The following is a 26,121-nucleotide window of genomic DNA, read 5'->3' as shown; positions in this document are numbered from 1 at the left end:
TAGTCGCTGCGTCGTGAGAGAAATCTGCACCGGCGTCACCATAGTTTCAAGCACCTCGAGCTCACGTTCGTTTATATAGGGCTTATCGGTACCTTCATTCATTTCTGTACTGCACTCGAGCACGGATACTTCGTGAGAGTCCAATAAATAAAAAAAAGATCTTCCAATATGATGATGTAAGAACATATCCGAGGCCAGGGTTCTTTGGGTCCACCTCTGAAACGACGCCACCCGATCTTCCTTTGCCGTGTACGATGGCGGGGGACCGAAAGTATGTTCGCCAATTTCACAATGACCTGTCTCCAAGATTGTCTGGACTTTCACTGCTATTAGTGGGCGTTGATACGGTTTCTCTTTTTTTTTCATCCTGTTGATCCAGCGCCACAAGTTCAAAGTATTTTGATTCAGGATCGCCTGTTGTTTTGGTTGGCCCGGCCGTAAGCTATCGTGGATTATTGTATTTCTTTTTTTCTCGCATTTTTGTTGGCAAACCAAATTGGCGATGCCGTACGTAGCTTTCTCTTGAAGGTGTGACGACATTCCGTCGCTTCCACAGATGCGAGCGCATTGTTGCGAAGAGGCTCTTCTCCCGAGCCAGATAGAGGCTGCGCGAGCTGGTCGGGTTCCCCAACCTGAAGGACATCTTCCGTTCGTTCAGAATCAGTTTTATTGTGATGATTAGAAAGATTACAGGAAGTCAATATACTAATGTACACGATATTAATGCTAGTTGCAAACAAACGCTACCGGCATGGTAAAAAAGCGAAAATAGACGTCAAATGTTGACGTTGAGTGTACAAAACATGTCGATGTTTTCACCAAGCCAATTTTTCCATCACATTAGCGTTTAGACTACCGTAGAAATTGATACTGAAATTATCGTCACTAAAATTAGATTGTCCTGGCTCCATACCTTTTAAAACGAAGCTTTATTTGCCTCTTTCTTCGATTTTCCCACTGCTGCTGCTATCTGGCACAGCGCGTCGGGGGGTGGTTCGGGGCGCGGCATAGAGGAAAGGCGACGCGAGAAATTAGTTTGAGGCTGTGCACCACGTCGAACGTGCAAAACGCCCTCTGGAGCTCCCTGCGCATCGCCACATTAGCCTCTTGACAGGTGTGATTATCCGTGACCCCCCGCAAGAGCATTGCAGAAATTGCAGAGCTTACCTTTCTACTAGCGTGCAAGTCCAGAGGGAAGCTAGATAGAATGTATGGAGGAGGGGGGTCGGGAGGCAGAGAAACGGCAGGACAGTCGCGAAACGAGTAAAAACAGCCTTGCGGCGTTGGCATTGCTCGAGGTCGTTGATTTAGTACCGACTGCGGCAGCCGCATTTCGACGGGGGGCTAAAGAAATAAACAACAAAGAAAACAAGAACGCTCGTGCACTTAGATTTAGGGACACGTTAAGTAACACCATGGTGTCAAATTTAATCCGGAGTCCGCCACTACGGCGTGCCTCATAATCCAATTGTGGTTTTAGCACGTACAGCCACATGATTCAATTAAAGTTTAACACTTCTGCCACGATGTGATGTACCATGCTAGCAATGAATATGATCAAACCTCTCAGAGGTTATGAAGTATGACGCACAACAACGCCTCAAGCAACCCCCCCCCCCTCCCCCCCCCCATTGTGTGCTCTAGTACTACGCTGACAAACAGCAGTGGTGCACGCAAGGTAACGTCTAACGTCAACTCGCCACTCTCGTGTTGGACTAAACGTTGATGAAATTAAACATTCGTTGTCAACATCACCACTAACTATCGTCAGTCAAAGCAAACAGCACAGAAAGCTTCGCTTACATAGAACCCCTCAGTGCGTGGGATCCGCAATTTATTGTTTTTTTTTTACTAAGTAACAGCAATTAGAGGCAGTAAACAATCTTTATCTGGCCTTTAGCAATGTAACATCGGGTACCACAGGACAGTGTTCTCAGACCCGTACTTTTTCCAATGCTCATTAATGATTTTCCATGATTTACCGAATTGCATATCTTCCTGCAAGCGAATTTCGGCCTGCAATCGTATATACCGAGCAATTAATCGTTCATTCTATTCCCCAAAACGACCTTCATCCAATTAAGGCTAGCATCATCATCATCATCATCATCATCATCAGCCTAGTTACGCCCACTGCAGGGCAAAGGCCTCTCCCATACTTCTCCAACTGCCCCGGTCATGTACTAATTGTGGCCATGTTGTCCCTGCAAACGTCTTAATGTCATCTGCCCACCTAACTTTCTGCCGCCCCCTGCTACGCTTCCCTTCTCTTGGAATCCAGTCCGTAGCTCTTAGTGACCATCGGTTATCTTCCCTCCTCACTACATGTCCGGCCCATGCCCATTTCTTTTTCTTGATTTCAACTAAGATGTCGTTTACCCGCGTTTGTTGCCTCACCCAATCTGCTCTTTTCTTATCCCTTAACGTTACACCCATCATTCTTCTTTCCATAGCTCGTTGCGTCGTTCTCAATTTCAGCAGAACCCTTTTCGTAAGCCTCCAGGTTTCTGCCCCATATGTGAGTACTGGTAACACACAGCTGTTGTACACTTTCCTTTTGAGGGATAGTGGCAACCTACTGTTCATGATTTGAGAATGCCTGCCAAACGCACCCCAACCCATTCTTATTCTTCTGGTTATTTCAGTCTCATGATCCGGATCCGTGGTCACTACCTGCCCTAAGTAGATGTATTCCCTTACCACTTCCAGTGTTTCGCTACCTATCGTAAACTGCTGTTCTCTTCCGAGACTGTTAAACAGTACTTTAGTTTTCTGCAGATTAATTTTCAGACCCACCCTTCTGCTTTGTCTCTCTAGGTCAGTGAGCATGCATTGCAATTGGTCTCCTGAGTTACTAAGCAAGGCAATATCATCAGCGAATCGCAAGTTGCTAAGGTATTCTCCATCAACTTTTATCCCCAATTCTTCCCACTCCAGGCCTCTGAATACCTCTTGTAAACATGCTGTGAATAGCATTGGAGATATCGTATCTCCCTGTCTGACGCCTTTCTTTATAGGGATTTTGTTGCTTTCTTTGTGGAGGAGTACGGTGGCTGTGGAGCCGCTATAGATATCTTCCAGTATTTTTACATATGGCTCATCTACACCCTGATTCCGTAATGCCTCCATGACTGCTGAGGTTTCGACTGAATCAAACGCTTTCTCGTAATCAATGAAAGCTATATATAAGGGTTGGTTATATTCTGCACATTTCTCTATCACTTGATTGATAGTGTGAATATGGTCTATTGTTGAGTAGCCTTTACGGAATCCTGCCTGGTCCTTTGGTTGACAGAAGTCTAAGGTGTTCCTGATTCTATTTGCGATTACCTTAGTAAATACTTTGTAGGCAACGGACAGTAAGCTGATCGGTCTATAATTTTTCAAGTCTTTGGCGTCCCCTTTCTTATGGATTAGGATTATGTTAGCGTTCTTCCAAGATTCCGGTACGCTCGAGGTTATGAGGCATTGCGTATACAGGGTGGCCAGTTTCTCTAGAACAATCTGACCACCATCCTTCAACAAATCTGCTGTTACCTGATCCTCCCCAGCTGCCTTCCCCCTTTGCATAGCTCCTAAGGCTTTCTTCACTTCTTCTGGCGTTACCTGTGGGATTTCGAATTCCTCTAGGCTATTCTCTCTTCCACTATCGTCGTGGGTGCCACTGGTACTGTATAAATCTCTATAGAACTCCTCAGCCACTTGAACTATCTCGTCCATATTAGTAACGATATTGCCGGCTTTGTCTCTTAACGCACACATCTGATTCTTGCCTATTCCTAGTTTCTTCTTCACTGTTTTTAGGCTTCCTCCTTTCCTGAGAGCCTGTTCAATTCTATCCATATTATAGTTCCTGATGTCCGCTGTCTTACGCTTGTTGATTAACTTAGAAAGTTCTGCCAGTTCTATTCTAGCTGTAGGATTAGAGGCTTTCATACATTGGCGTTTCTTGATCAGATCTTTCGTCTCCTGCGATAGCTTACTGGTTTCCTGTCTAACGGCGTTACCACCGACTTCTATTGCGCACTCCTTGATGATGCCCATGAGATTGTCGTTCATTGCTTCAACACTAAGGTCCTCTTCCTGAGTTAAAGCCGAATACCTGTTCTGTAGTTTGATCCGGAATTCCTCTAGTTTCCCTCTTACCGCTAACTCATTGATTGGCTTCTTGTGTACCAGTTTCTTTCGTTCCCTCCTCAAGTCTAGGCTAATTCGAGTTCTTACCATCCTGTGGTCACTGCAGCGTACCTTGCCGAGCACGTCTACATCTTGAATGATGCCAGGGTTCGCGCAGAGTATGAAGTCGATTTCATTTCTAGTCTCACCATTCGGGCTCCTCCACGTCCACTTTCGGCTAACCCGCTTGCGGAAAAAGGTATTCATTATACGCATATTATTCTGTTCTGCAAACTCTACTAATAATTCTCCTCTGCTATTCCTAGAGCCTATGCCATATTCCCCCACTGACTTGTCTCCAGCCTGCTTCTTGCCTACCCTGGCATTGAAGTCGCCCATCAGTATAGTGTATTTTGTTTTGACTTTACCCATCGCCGATTCTACGTCTTCATAAAAGCTTTCGACTTCCTGGTCATCATGACTAGATGTAGGAGCGTAGACCTGTACAACCTTCATTTTGCACCTCTTATTAAGTTTCACAACAAGACATGCCACCCTCTCGTTAATGCTATAGAATTCCTGTATGTTACCAGCTATTTCCTTATTAATCAGGAATCCGACTCCTAGTTCTCGTCTCTCCGCTAAGCCCCGGTAACACAGTACATGCCCGCTTTTTAGCACTGTATATGCTTCTTTTGTCCTCCTAACCTCACTGAGTCCTATTATATCCCATTTACTACCCTCTAATTCCTCCAATAACACTGCTAGACTCGCCTCACTAGATAGCGTTCTAACGTTAAACGTTGCCAGGTTCAGATTCCAATGGCGGCCTGTCCGGAGCCAGGTATTCTTAGCACCCTCTGCAGCGTCACAGATCTGACCGCCGCCGTGGTCAGTTGCTTCGCGGCTGCTGGGGACTGAGGGCCGGGGTTCGATTGTTGTATCCATATAGGAGGTTGTGGCCAAGTACTGCACCAGGGTGGCCAATCCTGCTCTGGTGAGAGAGTGCGTCACCGGTTCTGGTCACCGGGATCAGGCCGCACTCCAGGCCTGTTTGTGCAATTTTCTCAACACACGGTTTTTTTTTTTTTTGTATTTTCCGGTGGAGAATAGCGCGGCACCGGGATTTGAATCACGGTCCTCTTGCACTGGAGACGGATACTCTACCGTCCCCGTAAGAGTTAAATTAAAAATTAATTTATGGGGTTTTACGTGACAAAACCACTTTCTGATTATGCACGCCGTAGTGGAGGACTCCGAAAATTTCGACCACCTGGGGTTCTTTAACGTGCACTTAATTCTAAGTACACGGGTGTTTTCGCATTTCGCCCCCATCGAAATGCGGCCGCCGTGGTCGGGGTCCGATCCCGCGACCTCGTGCTCAGCAGTCTAACACCATAACCACTGAGCAACCACGGCGGGTCCCGCAGGAGTTGTACGCCTCATTTAACCTACAGTGGTGCCCTACTTGGTCAGTCAAGGTGGACCAATCTGAGCTCGGTTATACCGCATGGATGGCACTCGGCTAGAGAACCTCGTATTTATGACCTGCACATGTGAGGCCTTACATATTTGAAGATATATATCTATTCTTTTTTTTTTTTTTTTTTTTTTAGGAGAGTTCCCGTACAGTGATAAAATAAAGGAAAAGACATTAAAAGAAAGAAAAAAAGAAAGAAAAAGGGGCGGAAAAAAAAAAAAAAAAAAAAAAAAACGGAACATAACAGGTGATTTGAACTCGTGACCCTTCGATGTTGCCCGGAAAGATAGCTCAGTCGGTTGGTTCGTCAGGCCCCAGGCTACTTTCAAGCGCCACAGCTCCTCCTCCGAGCCTCACACTTACGTGGAAAGAGACTCATGTTGTCCGCGATAGTCGGTTTAAAAAAAAAAAATTACCTTCGTGTAATTATAATAACCCTAATAGGACTACTTTCGAAAAAAAAGGAAACGGCCCAGAGGGCTATACTACGAGAGCTATGACTGATAGTTTTCTATATATATATATATATATATATATATATATATATATATATTCATCTCATCTATGGGATCGCATTCGCGCGCTGTTTCTTTGTCTCTGCGTGTAGTACAGTTAAGAGAGCCAGTTTAAGGGCGGAGAAGAAGAAAGAAGAGAAAAGCAAAAACTGCAGCGCCGTGGTTTTAAAGCGCACCCGTGGTAGAGAAACGGAATGCGATATAAGCGTGCGTAGCCATGATACGCACACGACAAACTGCCTTAAAATATTTAGACTTGAGGGAAAGCTTCGTTAGCAAACGATAGCACGGCAATCAGCACTCGAATATAATTATAACCCTAATACTAATTGTAAATATTCATCTCATCTATGGGATCTAATGCGCGCGCTGTTTCTTTGTCTCTGCGTGTAGTAGTTGAGAGAGCCAGTTTAAGGGCGGAGAAGAAGAAAGAAAAGAAAAGCAAAAACTGCAGCGCCGTGGTTTTAAAGCGCAGCCGTGGTAGAGAAACGGAATGCGATATAAGCGTGCGTAGCCACGATACGCACACGACAAACTGCCTTAAAATATTTAGACTTGAGGGAAAGCTTCGTTAGCAAACGATAGCACGGCAATCAGCACTCGAATATAATTATAACCCTAATACTAATTGTAAATATTCATCTCATCTATGGGATCTAATGCGCGCGCTGTTTCTTTGTCTCTGCGTGTAGTAGTTGAGAGAGCCAGTTTAAGGGCAGAGTAGTTGGAAGGCATACTTTCTAGGAAAAATGGCCGCTCAAGGAGAAGAGCGAACTCGAGCGGCTTTAGAGGCTAGGAAAACTGCCTTAAAATATTTAGACTTGAGGGAAAGCTTCGTTAACAAACTATAACACGGCAATCAGCACTCGAATACGACGAGAGAAATTACTGAGACGTGGAAAATTCCCTTGAAAAAAAATCTGGTTTGCTAGACAAATGCTCGTATGTATTGAACCTCTTAAAAGATGAGGGGTGAAATATGCGCTCACCGAGAGGGCATCTTCAGCGCGAGACATCCACAAGGCACCTTACAGAGATGTGGAGAGCTTCGCGGCCGGAACGAAGCATCCCTTCTCCGCCGGCCAAGAGGGGGAAACGTGCTTTCCGATCGCTCAAGGTTGCGCGGGCAACGCATAGCTCTAGCGTCTAGGAAAAGCTTAACCAGGTGCGATGGCGGCACGCATAGCGTGGGAAGCTAGCCGCCAGAATAACTATACCAAGGACTGCTGCTGATGAGGGCGAAGTACCTTCGTGTAATTATAATAACCCTAATAGGACTACTTTCGAAAAAAAAGGAAACGGCCCAGAGGGCTATACTACGAGAGCTATGACTGATAGTTTTCTATATATATATATATATATATATATATATATATATATATATATTCATCTCATCTATGGGATCGCATTCGCGCGCTGTTTCTTTGTCTCTGCGTGTAGTACAGTTAAGAGAGCCAGTTTAAGGGCGGAGAAGAAGAAAGAAGAGAAAAGCAAAAACTGCAGCGCCGTGGTTTTAAAGCGCACCCGTGGTAGAGAAACGGAATGCGATATAAGCGTGCGTAGCCATGATACGCACACGACAAACTGCCTTAAAATATTTAGACTTGAGGGAAAGCTTCGTTAGCAAACGATAGCACGGCAATCAGCACTCGAATATAATTATAACCCTAATACTAATTGTAAATATTCATCTCATCTATGGGATCTAATGCGCGCGCTGTTTCTTTGTCTCTGCGTGTAGTAGTTGAGAGAGCCAGTTTAAGGGCGGAGAAGAAGAAAGAAAAGAAAAGCAAAAACTGCAGCGCCGTGGTTTTAAAGCGCAGCCGTGGTAGAGAAACGGAATGCGATATAAGCGTGCGTAGCCACGATACGCACACGACAAACTGCCTTAAAATATTTAGACTTGAGGGAAAGCTTCGTTAGCAAACGATAGCACGGCAATCAGCACTCGAATATAATTATAACCCTAATACTAATTGTAAATATTCATCTCATCTATGGGATCTAATGCGCGCGCTGTTTCTTTGTCTCTGCGTGTAGTAGTTGAGAGAGCCAGTTTAAGGGCAGAGTAGTTGGAAGGCATACTTTCTAGGAAAAATGGCCGCTCAAGGAGAAGAGCGAACTCGAGCGGCTTTAGAGGCTAGGAAAACTGCCTTAAAATATTTAGACTTGAGGGAAAGCTTCGTTAACAAACTATAACACGGCAATCAGCACTCGAATACGACGAGAGAAATTACTGAGACGTGGAAAATTCCCTTGAAAAAAAATCTGGTTTGCTAGACAAATGCTCGTATGTATTGAACCTCTTAAAAGATGAGGGGTGAAATATGCGCTCACCGAGAGGGCATCTTCAGCGCGAGACATCCACAAGGCACCTTACAGAGATGTGGAGAGCTTCGCGGCCGGAACGAAGCATCCCTTCTCCGCCGGCCAAGAGGGGGAAACGTGCTTTCCGATCGCTCAAGGTTGCGCGGGCAACGCATAGCTCTAGCGTCTAGGAAAAGCTTAACCAGGTGCGATGGCGGCACGCATAGCGTGGGAAGCTAGCCGCCAGAATAACTATACCAAGGACTGCTGCTGATGAGGGCGAAGTACCTTCGTGTAATTATAATAACCCTAATAGGACTACTTTCGAAAAAAAAGGAAACGGCCCAGAGGGCTATACTACGAGAGCTATGACTGATAGTTTTCTATATATATATATATATATATATATATATATATATATATATATATATATATATATATATATATATATATTCATCTCATCTATGGGATCGCATTCGCGCGCTGTTTCTTTGTCTCTGCGTGTAGTACAGTTAAGAGAGCCAGTTTAAGGGCGGAGAAGAAGAAAGAAGAGAAAAGCAAAAACTGCAGCGCCGTGGTTTTAAAGCGCACCCGTGGTAGAGAAACGGAATGCGATATAAGCGTGCGTAGCCATGATACGCACACGACAAACTGCCTTAAAATATTTAGACTTGAGGGAAAGCTTCGTTAGCAAACGATAGCACGGCAATCAGCACTCGAATATAATTATAACCCTAATACTAATTGTAAATATTCATCTCATCTATGGGATCTAATGCGCGCGCTGTTTCTTTGTCTCTGCGTGTAGTAGTTGAGAGAGCCAGTTTAAGGGCGGAGAAGAAGAAAGAAAAGAAAAGCAAAAACTGCAGCGCCGTGGTTTTAAAGCGCAGCCGTGGTAGAGAAACGGAATGCGATATAAGCGTGCGTAGCCACGATACGCACACGACAAACTGCCTTAAAATATTTAGACTTGAGGGAAAGCTTCGTTAGCAAACGATAGCACGGCAATCAGCACTCGAATATAATTATAACCCTAATACTAATTGTAAATATTCATCTCATCTATGGGATCTAATGCGCGCGCTGTTTCTTTGTCTCTGCGTGTAGTAGTTGAGAGAGCCAGTTTAAGGGCAGAGTAGTTGGAAGGCATACTTTCTAGGAAAAATGGCCGCTCAAGGAGAAGAGCGAACTCGAGCGGCTTTAGAGGCTAGGAAAACTGCCTTAAAATATTTAGACTTGAGGGAAAGCTTCGTTAACAAACTATAACACGGCAATCAGCACTCGAATACGACGAGAGAAATTACTGAGACGTGGAAAATTCCCTTGAAAAAAAATCTGGTTTGCTAGACAAATGCTCGTATGTATTGAACCTCTTAAAAGATGAGGGGTGAAATATGCGCTCACCGAGAGGGCATCTTCAGCGCGAGACATCCACAAGGCACCTTACAGAGATGTGGAGAGCTTCGCGGCCGGAACGAAGCATCCCTTCTCCGCCGGCCAAGAGGGGGAAACGTGCTTTCCGATCGCTCAAGGTTGCGCGGACAACGCATAGCTCTAGCGTCTAGGAAAAGCTTAACCAGGTGCGATGGCGGCACGCATAGCGTGGGAAGCTAGCCGCCAGAATAACTATACCAAGGACTGCTGCTGATGAGGGCGAAGTACCTTCGTGTAATTATAATAACCCTAAGAGGACTACTTTCGAAAAAAAAAGGAAACGGCCCAGAGGGCTATACTACGAGAGCTATGACTGATAGTTTTCTATATATATATATATATATATATATATATATATATATATATATATATATATATATATATATATATATATATATATATATATATATATATATATTCATCTCATCTATGGGATCGCATTCGCGCGCTGTTTCTTTGTCTCTGCGTGTAGTACAGTTAAGAGAGCCAGTTTAAGGGCGGAGAAGAAGAAAGAAGAGAAAAGCAAAAACTGCAGCGCCGTGGTTTTAAAGCGCACCCGTGGTAGAGAAACGGAATGCGATATAAGCGTGCGTAGCCAGGATACGCACACGACAAACTGCCTTAAAATATTTAGACTTGAGGGAAAGCTTCGTTAGCAAACGATAGCACGGCAATCAGCACTCCAATATAATTATAACCCTAATACTAATTGTAAATATTCATCTCATCTATGGGATCTAATGCGCGCGCTGTTTCTTTGTCTCTGCGTGTAGTAGTTGAGAGAGCCAGTTTAAGGGCGGAGAAGAAGAAAGAAAAGAAAAGCAAAAACTGCAGCGCCGTGGTTTTAAAGCGCAGCCGTGGTAGAGAAACGGAATGCGATATAAGCGTGCGTAGCCACGATACGCACACGACAAACTGCCTTAAAATATTTAGACTTGAGGGAAAGCTTCGTTAGCAAACGATAGCACGGCAATCAGCACTCGAATATAATTATAACCCTAATACTAATTGTAAATATTCATCTCATCTATGGGATCTAATGCGCGCGCTGTTTCTTTGTCTCTGCGTGTAGTAGTTGAGAGAGCCAGTTTAAGGGCGGAGAAGAAGAAAGAAAAGAAAAGCAAAAACTGCAGCGCCGTGGTTTTAAAGCGCAGCCGTGGTAGAGAAACGGAATGCGATATAAGCGTGCGTAGCCACGATACGCACACGACAAACTGCCTTAAAATATTTAGACTTGAGGGAAAGCTTCGTTAGCAAACGATAGCACGGCAATCAGCACTCGAATATAATTATAACCCTAATACTAATTGTAAATATTCATCTCATCTATGGGATCTAATGCGCGCGCTGTTTCTTTGTCTCTGCGTGTAGTAGTTGAGAGAGCCAGTTTAAGGGCAGAGTAGTTGGAAGGCATACTTTCTAGGAAAAATGGCCGCTCAAGGAGAAGAGCGAACTCGAGCGGCTTTAGAGGCTAGGAAAACTGCCTTAAAATATTTAGACTTGAGGGAAAGCTTCGTTAACAAACTATAACACGGCAATCAGCACTCGAATACGACGAGAGAAATTACTGAGACGTGGAAAATTCCCTTGAAAAAAAATCTGGTTTGCTAGACAAATGCTCGTATGTATTGAACCTCTTAAAAGATGAGGGGTGAAATATGCGCTCACCGAGAGGGCATCTTCAGCGCGAGACATCCACAAGGCACCTTACAGAGATGTGGAGAGCTTCGCGGCCGGAACGAAGCATCCCTTCTCCGCCGGCCAAGAGGGGGAAACGTGCTTTCCGATCGCTCAAGGTTGCGCGGACAACGCATAGCTCTAGCGTCTAGGAAAAGCTTAACCAGGTGCGATGGCGGCACGCATAGCGTGGGAAGCTAGCCGCCAGAATAACTATACCAAGGACTGCTGCTGATGAGGGCGAAGTACCTTCGTGTAATTATAATAACCCTAAGAGGACTACTTTCGAAAAAAAAAAGGAAACGGCCCAGAGGGCTATACTACGAGAGCTATGACTGATAGTTTTCTATATATATATATATATATATATATATATATATATATATATATATATATATATATATATATATATATATTCATCTCATCTATGGGATCGCATTCGCGCGCTGTTTCTTTGTCTCTGCGTGTAGTACAGTTAAGAGAGCCAGTTTAAGGGCGGAGAAGAAGAAAGAAGAGAAAAGCAAAAACTGCAGCGCCGTGGTTTTAAAGCGCACCCGTGGTAGAGAAACGGAATGCGATATAAGCGTGCGTAGCCATGATACGCACACGACAAACTGCCTTAAAATATTTAGACTTGAGGGAAAGCTTCGTTAGCAAACGATAGCACGGCAATCAGCACTCGAATATAATTATAACCCTAATACTAATTGTAAATATTCATCTCATCTATGGGATCTAATGCGCGCGCTGTTTCTTTGTCTCTGCGTGTAGTAGTTGAGAGAGCCAGTTTAAGGGCGGAGAAGAAGAAAGAAAAGAAAAGCAAAAACTGCAGCGCCGTGGTTTTAAAGCGCAGCCGTGGTAGAGAAACGGAATGCGATATAAGCGTGCGTAGCCACGATACGCACACGACAAACTGCCTTAAAATATTTAGACTTGAGGGAAAGCTTCGTTAGCAAACGATAGCACGGCAATCAGCACTCGAATATAATTATAACCCTAATACTAATTGTAAATATTCATCTCATCTATGGGATCTAATGCGCGCGCTGTTTCTTTGTCTCTGCGTGTAGTAGTTGAGAGAGCCAGTTTAAGGGCAGAGTAGTTGGAAGGCATACTTTCTAGGAAAAATGGCCGCTCAAGGAGAAGAGCGAACTCGAGCGGCTTTAGAGGCTAGGAAAACTGCCTTAAAATATTTAGACTTGAGGGAAAGCTTCGTTAACAAACTATAACACGGCAATCAGCACTCGAATACGACGAGAGAAATTACTGAGACGTGGAAAATTCCCTTGAAAAAAAATCTGGTTTGCTAGACAAATGCTCGTATGTATTGAACCTCTTAAAAGATGAGGGGTGAAATATGCGCTCACCGAGAGGGCATCTTCAGCGCGAGACATCCACAAGGCACCTTACAGAGATGTGGAGAGCTTCGCGGCCGGAACGAAGCATCCCTTCTCCGCCGGCCAAGAGGGGGAAACGTGCTTTCCGATCGCTCAAGGTTGCGCGGACAACGCATAGCTCTAGCGTCTAGGAAAAGCTTAACCAGGTGCGATGGCGGCACGCATAGCGTGGGAAGCTAGCCGCCAGAATAACTATACCAAGGACTGCTGCTGATGAGGGCGAAGTACCTTCGTGTAATTATAATAACCCTAATAGGACTACTTTCGAAAAAAAAGGAAACGGCCCAGAGGGCTATACTACGAGAGCTATGACTGATAGTTTTCTATATATATATATATATATATATATTCATCTCATCTATGGGATCGCATTCGCGCGCTGTTTCTTTGTCTCTGCGTGTAGTACAGTTAAGAGAGCCAGTTTAAGGGCGGAGAAGAAGAAAGAAGAGAAAAGCAAAAACTGCAGCGCCGTGGTTTTAAAGCGCACCCGTGGTAGAGAAACGGAATGCGATATAAGCGTGCGTAGCCATGATACGCACACGACAAACTGCCTTAAAATATTTAGACTTGAGGGAAAGCTTCGTTAGCAAACGATAGCACGGCAATCAGCACTCGAATATAATTATAACCCTAATACTAATTGTAAATATTCATCTCATCTATGGGATCTAATGCGCGCGCTGTTTCTTTGTCTCTGCGTGTAGTAGTTGAGAGAGCCAGTTTAAGGGCGGAGAAGAAGAAAGAAAAGAAAAGCAAAAACTGCAGCGCCGTGGTTTTAAAGCGCAGCCGTGGTAGAGAAACGGAATGCGATATAAGCGTGCGTAGCCACGATACGCACACGACAAACTGCCTTAAAATATTTAGACTTGAGGGAAAGCTTCGTTAGCAAACGATAGCACGGCAATCAGCACTCGAATATAATTATAACCCTAATACTAATTGTAAATATTCATCTCATCTATGGGATCTAATGCGCGCGCTGTTTCTTTGTCTCTGCGTGTAGTAGTTGAGAGAGCCAGTTTAAGGGCAGAGTAGTTGGAAGGCATACTTTCTAGGAAAAATGGCCGCTCAAGGAGAAGAGCGAACTCGAGCGGCTTTAGAGGCTAGGAAAACTGCCTTAAAATATTTAGACTTGAGGGAAAGCTTCGTTAACAAACTATAACACGGCAATCAGCACTCGAATACGACGAGAGAAATTACTGAGACGTGGAAAATTCCCTTGAAAAAAAATCTGGTTTGCTAGACAAATGCTCGTATGTATTGAACCTCTTAAAAGATGAGGGGTGAAATATGCGCTCACCGAGAGGGCATCTTCAGCGCGAGACATCCACAAGGCACCTTACAGAGATGTGGAGAGCTTCGCGGCCGGAACGAAGCATCCCTTCTCCGCCGGCCAAGAGGGGGAAACGTGCTTTCCGATCGCTCAAGGTTGCGCGGACAACGCATAGCTCTAGCGTCTAGGAAAAGCTTAACCAGGTGCGATGGCGGCACGCATAGCGTGGGAAGCTAGCCGCCAGAATAACTATACCAAGGACTGCTGCTGATGAGGGCGAAGTACCTTCGTGTAATTATAATAACCCTAATAGGACTACTTTCGAAAAAAAAGGAAACGGCCCAGAGGGCTATACTACGAGAGCTATGACTGATAGTTTTCTATATATATATATATATATATATATTCATCTCATCTATGGGATCGCATTCGCGCGCTGTTTCTTTGTCTCTGCGTGTAGTACAGTTAAGAGAGCCAGTTTAAGGGCGGAGAAGAAGAAAGAAGAGAAAAGCAAAAACTGCAGCGCCGTGGTTTTAAAGCGCACCCGTGGTAGAGAAGCGGAATGCGATATAAGCGTGCGTAGCCATGATACGCACACGACAAACTGCCTTAAAATATTTAGACTTGAGGGAAAGCTTCGTTAGCAAACGATAGCACGGCAATCAGCACTCGAATATAATTATAACCCTAATACTAATTGTAAATATTCATCTCATCTATGGGATCTAATGCGCGCGCTGTTTCTTTGTCTCTGCGTGTAGTAGTTGAGAGAGCCAGTTTAAGGGCGGAGAAGAAGAAAGAAAAGAAAAGCAAAAACTGCAGCGCCGTGGTTTTAAAGCGCAGCCGTGGTAGAGAAACGGAATGCGATATAAGCGTGCGTAGCCACGATACGCACACGACAAACTGCCTTAAAATATTTAGACTTGAGGGAAAGCTTCGTTAGCAAACGATAGCACGGCAATCAGCACTCGAATATAATTATAACCCTAATACTAATTGTAAATATTCATCTCATCTATGGGATCTAATGCGCGCGCTGTTTCTTTGTCTCTGCGTGTAGTAGTTGAGAGAGCCAGTTTAAGGGCAGAGTAGTTGGAAGGCATACTTTCTAGGAAAAATGGCCGCTCAAGGAGAAGAGCGAACTCGAGCGGCTTTAGAGGCTAGGAAAACTGCCTTAAAATATTTAGACTTGAGGGAAAGCTTCGTTAACAAACTATAACACGGCAATCAGCACTCGAATACGACGAGAGAAATTACTGAGACGTGGAAAATTCCCTTGAAAAAAAATCTGGTTTGCTAGACAAATGCTCGTATGTATTGAACCTCTTAAAAGATGAGGGGTGAAATATGCGCTCACCGAGAGGGCATCTTCAGCGCGAGACATCCACAAGGCACCTTACAGAGATGTGGAGAGCTTCGCGGCCGGAACGAAGCATCCCTTCTCCGCCGGCCAAGAGGGGGAAACGTGCTTTCCGATCGCTCAAGGTTGCGCGGACAACGCATAGCTCTAGCGTCTAGGAAAAGCTTAACCAGGTGCGATGGCGGCACGCATAGCGTGGGAAGCTAGCCGCCAGAATAACTATACCAAGGACTGCTGCTGATGAGGGCGAAGTACCTTCGTGTAATTATAATAACCCTAATAGGACTACTTTCGAAAAAAAAGGAAACGGCCCAGAGGGCTATACTACGAGAGCTATGACTGATAGTTTTCTATATATATATATATATATATATATATATATATATATATATATATATATATATATATATATATATATATTCATCTCATCTATGGGATCGCATTCGCGCGCTGTTTCTTTGTCTCTGCGTGTAGTACAGTTAAGAGAGCCAGTTTAAGGGCGGAGAAGAAGAAAGAAGAGAAAAGCAAAAACTGCAGCGCCGTGGTTTTAAAGCGCACCCGTGGTAGAGAAACGGAATGCGATATAAGCGTGCGTAGCCATGATACGCACACGACAAACTGCCTTAAAATATTTAGACTTGAGGGAAAGCTTCGTTAACAAACGATAGCACGGCAATCAGCACTCGAATATAATTATAACCCTAATACTAATTGTAAATATTCATCTCATCTATGGGATCTAATGCGCGCGCTGTTTCTTTGTCTCTGCGTGTAGTAGTTGAGAGAGCCAGTTTAAGGGCGGAGAAGAAGAAAGAAAAGAAAAGCAAAAACTGCAGCGCCGTGGTTTTAAAGCGCAGCCGTGGTAGAGAAACGGAATGCGATATAAGCGTGCGTAGCCACGATACGCACACGACAAACTGCCTTAAAATATTTAGACTTGAGGGAAAGCTTCGTTAGCAAACGATAGCCCGGCAATCAGCACTCGAATATAATTATAACCCTAATACTAATTGTAAATATTCATCTCATCTATGGGATCTAATGCGCGCGCTGTTTCTTTGTCTCTGCGTGTAGTAGTTGAGAGAGCCAGTTTAAGGGCAGAGTAGTTGGAAGGCATACTTTCTAGGAAAAATGGCCGCTCAAGGAGAAGAGCGAACTCGAGCGGCTTTAGAGGCTAGGAAAACTGCCTTAAAATATTTAGACTTGAGGGAAAGCTTCGTTAACAAACTATAACACGGCAATCAGCACTCGAATACGACGAGAGAAATTACTGAGACGTGGAAAATTCCCTTGAAAAAAAATCTGGTTTGCTAGACAAATGCTCGTATGTATTGAACCTCTTAAAAGATGAGGGGTGAAATATGCGCTCACCGAGAGGGCATCTTCAGCGCGAGACATCCACAAGGCACCTTACAGAGATGTGGAGAGCTTCGCGGCCGGAACGAAGCATCCCTTCTCCGCCGGCCAAGAGGGGGAAACGTGCTTTCCGATCGCTCAAGGTTGCGCGGACAACGCATAGCTCTAGCGTCTAGGAAAAGCTTAACCAGGTGCGATGGCGGCACGCATAGCGTGGGAAGCTAGCCGCCAGAATAACTATACCAAGGACTGCTGCTGATGAGGGCGAAGTACCTTCGTGTAATTATAATAACCCTAATAGGACTACTTTCGAAAAAAAAGGAAACGGCCCAGAGGGCTATACTACGAGAGCTATGACTGATAGTTTTCTATATATATATATATATTCATCTCATCTATGGGATCGCATTCGCGCGCTGTTTCTTTGTCTCTGCGTGTAGTACAGTTAAGAGAGCCAGTTTAAGGGCGGAGAAGAAGAAAGAAGAGAAAAGCAAAAACTGCAGCGCCGTGGTTTTAAAGCGCACCCGTGGTAGAGAAACGGAATGCGATATAAGCGTGCGTAGCCATGATACGCACACGACAAACTGCCTTAAAATATTTAGACTTGAGGGAAAGCTTCGTTAGCAAACGATAGCACGGCAATCAGCACTCGAATATAATTATAACCCTAATACTAATTGTAAATATTCATCTCATCTATGGGATCTAATGCGCGCGCTGTTTCTTTGTCTCTGCGTGTAGTAGTTGAGAGAGCCAGTTTAAGGGCGGAGAAGAAGAAAGAAAAGAAAAGCAAAAACTGCAGCGCCGTGGTTTTAAAGCGCAGCCGTGGTAGAGAAACGGAATGCGATATAAGCGTGCGTAGCCACGATACGCACACGACAAACTGCCTTAAAATATTTAGACTTGAGGGAAAGCTTCGTTAGCAAACGATAGCACGGCAATCAGCACTCGAATATAATTATAACCCTAATACTAATTGTAAATATTCATCTCATCTATGGGATCTAATGCGCGCGCTGTTTCTTTGTCTCTGCGTGTAGTAGTTGAGAGAGCCAGTTTAAGGGCAGAGTAGTTGGAAGGCATTCGAGTGCTGATTGCCGTGCTATCGTTTGCTAACGAAGCTTTCCCTCAAGTCTAAATATTTTAAGGCAGTTTGTCGTGTGCGTATCATGGCTACGCACGCTTATATCGCATTCCGTTTCTCTACCACGGGTGCGCTTTAAAACCACGGCGCTGCAGTTTTTGCTTTTCTCTGCTTTCTTCTTCTCCGCCCTTAAACTGGCTCTCTTAACTGTACTACACGCAGAGACAAAGAAACAGCGCGCGAATGCGATCCCATAGATGAGATGAATATATATATATATATATATATATATATATATATATATATATATATATATATATATATATATAGAAAACTATCAGTCATAGCTCTCGTAGTATAGCCCTCTGGGCCGTTTCCTTTTTTTTCGAAAGTAGTCCTATTAGGGTTATTATAATTACACGAAGGTACTTCGCCCTCATCAGCAGCAGTCCTTGGTATAGTTATTCTGGCGGCTAGCTTCCCACGCTATGCGTGCCGCCATCGCACCTGGTTAAGCTTTTCCTAGACGCTAGAGCTATGCGTTGTCCGCGCAACCTTGAGCGATCGGAAAGCACGTTTCCCCCTCTTGGCCGGCGGAGAAGGGATGCTTCGTTCCGGCCGCGAAGCTCTCCACATCTCTGTAAGGTGCCTTGTGGATGTCTCGCGCTGAAGATGCCCTCTCGGTGAGCGCATATTTCACCCCTCATCTTTTAAGAGGTTCAATACATACGAGCATTTGTCTAGCAAACCAGATTTTTTTTTCAAGGGAATTTTCCACGTCTCAGTAATTTCTCTCGTCGTATTCGAGTGCTGATTGCCGTGTTATAGTTTGTTAACGAAGCTTTCCCTCAAGTCTAAATATTTTAAGGCAGTTTTCCTAGCCTCTAAAGCCGCTCGAGTTCGCTCTTCTCCTTGAGCGGCCATTTTTCCTAGAAAGTATGCCTTCCAACTACTCTGCCCTTAAACAGGCTAGCATAGCACATGACTAATGTCAATTAGTCGAAATAGAAAGTATCGTGATGCACTTTGGGCAGCAGGCGTTCGCGACAGGACGATAGAGCAGCGAGAGGTAGTACAGCCGATCGAGCACCGAAACAAGGTTTGCCTCTCTCGTCGTCGTTCTCTCTCTCCAAGCCACAGCCCCACTGCTCCTTAGTTTACAGTACAGTTATCTCCTTTGCGGAAAAGGAAGCCGTCCCGGCGACCTACGGGTAGGACAACACAGGCGGGTCATAGTACGGCTTTAGACGCTGGACATGCACAATTTCACGTCGTCGACGGCGATGATCCAAAGGTAGCTCGAGGGGTTCCACGATATAGTTGACTGGAGACGTTCGGTTGATCACGCGGTATGCGCCCTGGTATTTCGACGCGAGTTTCGGTGACAGTCCAAGGGCAGGGGCTTGAACCCAAAGCCACACTAGCGAGCCAGGAGCATAGGATACAGGGGCATGAGAAGTTTCTCGATGGTGCTTCTGGCGTTGCTGGTCTTCTGCCGTAAGTATACGGGATAGCTTGCGACACTCTTCTGCTTGTGCAACAGCTTCGGATAAGGCCGTGGTTTCCGTGGTGTTAGGGCGGTACGGAAGGATAGTATCCATTGTGGAAAAAGGTTCGCGTCCGTACAGGAGAAAGTTGGGCGACAATCCCGTGGTAGTCTGCGTGGCGGTATTATAAGCGTAGGTCAGAAATGGTAGAACATGGTCCCATTTGCTGTGGTCGGATGCAACGTACATGGCCAACATGTCACCAAGAGTGCGATAAAAGCGCTCGGTCATGCCATTAGTCTGCGGATGATATGCAGTAGTGGTGCGATGATTAATGCGGCATTCTCTGAGGAGAGCCTCGATGACGTCGGAGAGGAAGACGCGGCCTCTATCACTAATTCCCTGGGAGCTCCGTGGCGAAGGATGATGTGGCGTAGGAGAAACCAGGCGACATCACGTGCAGAAGCGCTGGACAAAGGGGAAGTTTCCGCATAGCGCGTAAGATGGCCAATGGCCACGATTACCAGCGATGGCCGTCTGATGTGGTTGGAAGAGGTCCATAAATGTCGATGCCTACTCGAGCATGTGCTGGGCAAGGCAACGGCTGCAATGGGGCGGTTTAACGACGAGGGGGATCTTTGCGGCGTTGGCAAACGAGGCAGGAGCGGACATAATGACGGATGAATCCCCGCCAGTAGTAACGAAGGTGTAGACACGTGTATGTCTTTAGTACACCTACATGCGCGCACTGGGGGGTCGTCGTGGAACGCCGCACAAATATCAGAACGCAGATGCCGAGGGATGACAAGCAACCATTTGCGGCCGTCCGGGAGGTAATTACGCCGGTACAAGAGCCCGTCGCGAATGGAAAAGTGATGTGCTTGGCGGCGTAATGCGCGATTGGTAGTAGGTGTCGATGGGGTGGGCAAAAAACTCAGCATGGACACAATCCATGGGTCTTTTTTCTGCTCCAGAAGAATGTACGTGGCAGCAAGGGAAGACTCGGATAATGAGGCCTTCGGGGAGCTAACCTCATCTGTTAGTGGCGAACGAGACAAGGCATCCGCATCCGAGTGTTTTCGGCCAGAACGGTACAGCGCTCGGATTTCGTACTGCTGCAGTAGAAGGGCCCATCGAGCAAGACGACCGGATAGTTCTTTTAAGGACGACAGCCAGCACAGCGAGTGGTGATCAGTTATCACGTCAAATTGGCGTCCATAGAGATATACGGACGGAATTTGGTTATGGCCCAAATTATAGCCAGGCATTCTTTTTCTGTGACCTAATAGTTCAATTCAGGTTTAGTGAGTGCACGACTGGCGAAGGCGACGACGTACTCATCGAAGCCAGCCTTTCTCTGAGCGAGAACGGTACCACGGCCGACGCCACTGGCATCCGTGTGTATTTCAGTTGGAGCGCTTGTGTCGAAATGGCGCAGGATTGGTGGTGATGTCAAGAGACGACGCAGCTTTGTGAATGCGGCATCGCAATCCGGTGGCCAGGTCGAGAGAGAGAGAGAATAAACATTTTATTGGGTGAATGCAGCTTTGGAGAGGCGTCCTCATTCCAGAATGCCTTGAGCTCGGGCCGCGTCCTGGGCCCTCGCAATCAGCCATTGCTGATCCTCGAGGTCGGAGCTGGCCAAGGCTCTCTCCCAAAGCTAGTTAGTGGGGTAAGGGTTCGGAGGATTTAATGGTGCCGCTCTGCAACCCCCTACTGAGGTCCCTGCCTGAGGTCCCTGCCTGAGGGACCCGGGCTCTGCGCAGAAGCGGCATTGCGGAGAGAATTGTGCAGGGTCTATGAGGTGATTTCTGGTTGGGTGGGGGAATGTATTAACCTGTAGAGCTCGGAGGAATCGCTCCTGCTCTCTAGGTAGTGACTTGTGTGGGGGTGCATATGTTCTGCGGGTTAGCTTGTAGTGTTGTGTGAAGTCTTGGTAAGAGACTAGAAGGTGCATGCGCTCGGGTTCAGATTCCTCGGCGTCGGCTCGGTGGGTCAGATCTCGAGCCACGTGGTTGGCGACCTCGTTGCCAGGAATGCCTTGATGAGCTGGCGCCCAGATGATCATGACTGATCTCGTTGGCGGCTTTTGATTGATGATCCGGAGCGTAGTGGTATGAATTCTGCCGCTAGCAAAGTTGCGGCACGCCTGTTGGGAGTCGGTCACTATGACTTCAACCTCTGTTTGGGAGAGCGCCATGCGCGAGAGCGCGCATGGCCAGGTCGAAAGATTGTGGCCACCACAAAGAAGCTGCGTTAAAGGTGTTATTATGGTGGCCAAATTGCGGATGAAACGGCGGAAGTATGACGCTAACCCAATGAAGCTGCGCAGTTCTCTCAAAGTCGCTGGTCGCGGAAACTGAACAACAGCTTGTAGTTTCGCCGGATCGGGGAGTACACCTTCTTTCGACACGACATGGCCGAGGATGACCAGCTGCCGGGCGGCGAAGCGACACTTCTTCAAGTTAAGCTGGAGGCCAGCATCGGCGATGCACTTGAGGACGCGTTCAAGTCGAAGTAAGTGCGAAGGAAAGTCCGGTGAAAAGATGACGATGTCGTCCAGATAACACAGGCATATCTGCCATTTGAGGCCGCGCAATATGTTGTCCATCATTCTTTCAAATGTGGCAGGCGCGTTACACAGACCAACTGGCATCACGGTGAATTCAAATAAACCCTCAGGTGGGATGAAGGCCGTTTTTGGACGGTCTGACTCGGCCACTGGCACTTGCCAGCAACCGGATCGTAAGTCTAAAGATGATAAGAATGCGGCGCCTTGGAGGCAGTCTAGCGCGTCGTCAGTACGGGGTATACAACGTCCTTGCGGGTGATCTTATTGAGTCACCGGTAGTCCACGCAAAAGCGAATTGTGCCATCTATCTTTTTGACCATTACTACAGGAGAATCCCAGGGACTGTGCGAAGGTTTTATGACGCCGCGTTGGAGCATGTCTCGAACTTGCTCACGGATGACGCTACGCTCCGTGGCGGATACCCGATACGGCTCGTCGCGTAAAGGCGCATGGTTGCCGCTGTCGGTGTGACGGACAACAGTGGAAGTACGGCCTAAGCGAGATTGTTGTAGGTCGAATGACGGGCAAAAGCGGTCAAGGAGATCGACGATCTGGGGGCGCTGACCTGGAGTGAGGTTGGGATCAATACACCGGGAAAATGTTGGGTCCCACGGCGGCGTGGGAGGAGAAACTTGAAGAGCCAGAGCGTCAACCAGAGGAGAAGCCGGGTCGTCAGGCACATCGTAAAGGAAGCTTGGTTCGATTTTGTCAGCATAACCAAGACACTCATCGTGGAGCAGGCGAGCAGGGCAAGAAAACAGGTTCGATACATAAAGTGCGCTGGAGCCTTGACGAATCGCAAGAGCAAAAGGAAGCAAGAAGGGATGACGGCGAGCAACAAGCTTAGAAGGCGTGAAAAGAACTGTGGAGTCGGGAAAACCCAACGCAGGAAACAGGTGCAAGAGCGGAAGAGTAAGGAGGAATCTCGGCGTCGGAGTTGACGAACAAACGACCCGAGGCGCCATCAGTATCTTCAAACACGGTGTGGCCGAATGGCGGCAGCGCGAGTTCAGCACGGTCACAATCTGCAACGGCACGATGAGAGGACAGAAAGTCCTATCCTAAAATCATGGCACGGGAGCAGCGAGGCAGAACAACGAACTCAACATGGTATAAAGTGGCGCTTATAACAACACTGTCTTTTACTCGTCAACATTCAAAAGTGCACGTTTAATACGATAAATACTGGCGAAGTGTGCCACACATCGTTGGCCACACACCAAACCTTATTTTCCGGGATTTCTCATGCAACCGCCGTCTCTATACTGCCGCTTCCAAAACATTGGGATATCTCCGTCACAATATGCGTAACTGTTCATCTAATATCCGCGCAATGACATTCCTAAAGTTCGTTTACCCCCAACTAAAGTTTGCTTCGCCAATCTGCTTACCATAACTATTTAATCAACATCTGTTACAAGCACTTAAAACAGGTCCAGTCGATTCATCTCCCGGAATAATTGCCGACAGTCATCATCATCATCATCATCATCATCATCATTATCATCAGCCTATCTTATCTCCACTGCAGGATGAAGGGCTCTCCCTGCGACCTTCAATTACCCCTTTCCTGCGCCAACCGATTCCAACTAGCGCCCGCGAATTTCCTAATTTAATCCTACTGTTCTGCCGTCCTCGACTGCGCTTCCATTCTCTTGGTACCCGTTCTGTAACTTTAATGGTCCAACGGTTACCTAGCCTGCGCATTACATGACCTGCCCAGCTCCATTTTTTTCTCTTAATGTCAATTAGAATATCAGCTATACCCATTTGCTCTCTGATCCAAACCACTCTCTTTCTGTCTGTTAACGTTATGCCTAGCATTCTTCGTTCCATCGCTCTTTGCGCAGTCCTTAACTTGTTCTCAAGCTTCTTTGTTAGTCTCCAAGTCTCTGCCCAATATGCCAGCACCGATTAAATGCAGATTGTACACTTTCCTTTTCAATGATAATGGTAAGCTTCCAGTCAAGAGCTGACAATGTCGGTCGTATGTGATCCAACCCATTTTTACTCTGCTATGAATTTCCTTCTCATGAACAGGGTTCCCTGGGAATAATTCATCTAGGTAAAAGTAATCCTTCACAAATTCCAGAGGTTGACTAGCGATCTTGAACTCTTGTTCCCCTGCCCGGCTATTCATCAATATCTTTGTCTTTTGCATATTAATGTGGAGCCCCACTTTCACAGTCTCTCTGTTAAGGTCCTCAATAATTTGTTGTAATTCGTCTGCATTGTTGCTGAATAAACAAATGTCATCGGCAAACCAAAGGTTGCTGAGATATTCGCCATGGATCCTTACTCCTAAGCCTTCCCAGTTTAATATCTTGAATACTTCTTCCAAGCACACAGCGAATAGCATTGAAGAGAATGTGTGTCCCTGTCTGATACCTTTCTTTATAGGTAGCTTCCAGCTTTTCTTGTGTAGAATTAACGTAGCTGTGGCATCTCTGTAGATATGTTTTGAGATATTCACGTAAGCGGTCTGTAGTACTTGATTACGTAATGCCTCTAGACCGCTGGTATCTCTACTGAAAGAAATGCCTTTTCGTAATTTATGAAAGCCATCTAGAGAGGCTGATGGTACTCTGCGGATTTCTCGGTTACCTGACTAATGACATGGATGTGATACATTGTACAGTATCCCTTCATGAAGCCAGCCTATTCCCTTAGACGGCCAAAGTCCAGTGTCGCCCTCATTCTATTGCAAAATATTCTGGTGAATATTTTATATAATACTGGGAGTAAGCTAATAGGCCTATAATTTATCAATTCTTTAACGTCTCCCTTTTTGTGAATTAGTATGTTTGCATTCTTCCAGTTTTCTGGGACCCTTGCAGTCGATAGACACATCGTATTGAGAACCGCTAGTTTTCAAGCATTATGTCTCGTCCATCTTCAGGAATCAATTTAGGAATCAATTTACAGGGCAATCGATTGGATTCAGTCAGAAAGTTTTGAGCTGCCAATCTAACATTTCTGTCGCTGAGGGCTTCATAAGATGGAACCCCAGGTGCGGATAAATGTATGCCAACATTGGGTAGCGGAGTTTAATAATCTTTCTCTTATTATCGCGATACGTCTACAGGACAAAAAGAGCTGATCTATTCTCTCTAGCTCGCCACAGAATGGGCACAGATCCAGACGTGTGCCACTGGAAATGCAGCCTCGGTTCGCGACAGCGCAGCCTCGTGACGGACACTTCCATTTTTCGCGTCTGGCAACACTCTCTGCGTCAATCGGTGGAGTTGGTGATTGCGGAGCCTGCTTGCACGATGACATGCCAAGGAAGCGGATCAGCTGTGAAATAACCAGGCAAATGGCCATAAGGAAGAACCGGGCCGCCTATGGAAGCGTTGGCTAAGGAATCTGCAATTTGACTTAAAAATAATCCTTTGTGATCAGGTACTCAAACTATACGGACGCTTCTCAAGCGTCTATATAGGTACCGATGAATGAAACGCCCTCATAACGTGAGAGTAATTAGCGACAGCTAGTCAACACAAATATAGAGAGTCGGTGATTATCACCGCTGATGTAATTGGTCGATTTAATTTGCGTACAGCCAGCAGCACTGCCATGAATTCAACCAAGAAAACGGGTATAAAATCTGGCAGCCGCAGAGAGAAACCGCACGCAGTACAGCGTTGGGTAAAAAAAGACCAACACCGGAGTTTTCTTCATACTGTGAAGCATTGTTAGGAAAAATGCCACCAGATTGTGACGTCTAGATGTAGATGCAGAGCGTAGATGTTACATCTGTTCGTGCTTCACAAATGCGACCGTCTTCTTCTTCGTGGCCTGCGCACAACATTTAAACATAACGATAGCCTGCTCTAACGTATAGCCCACCTTGGCATTTTTTCTCCGTCCAATATATACCAACAATAAAGTAAAACACATACAGGAGTCGCACATACATGGACAACGTGGGGCTTTCACTCGAGGAGGCGGGGGCATCGCCATCGGCAGCGTCTCGCCGGTGCTCGGATCGTCGTCAGCGCATGTCTTCCGACACGTCGCGTTCTTCCTCGGACGCCACGACGCCGACGGGCCAAGTGAGAGC

The 26,121-nt window shown here is 46.0% G+C and overlaps 1 protein-coding gene across 5 annotated transcripts in view; it reads left to right on the top strand.

Moving 5' to 3' along the window:
* Window positions 1–26,121, top strand: part of LOC126521650 (NADPH azoreductase-like) — a 148,892-nt gene that overhangs the window by 75,551 nt on the left and 47,220 nt on the right. The gene's annotated exons all lie outside the window — the stretch shown is intronic.

This window comes from Dermacentor andersoni, chromosome 6 (assembly GCF_023375885.2).
Source record: "Dermacentor andersoni chromosome 6, qqDerAnde1_hic_scaffold, whole genome shotgun sequence".
NCBI lineage: Eukaryota > Metazoa > Arthropoda > Arachnida > Ixodida > Ixodidae > Dermacentor > Dermacentor andersoni.
The sequence above is the reverse complement of the archived record's forward strand: the minus strand, read 5'-3'. Positions and strand labels throughout refer to the sequence as shown.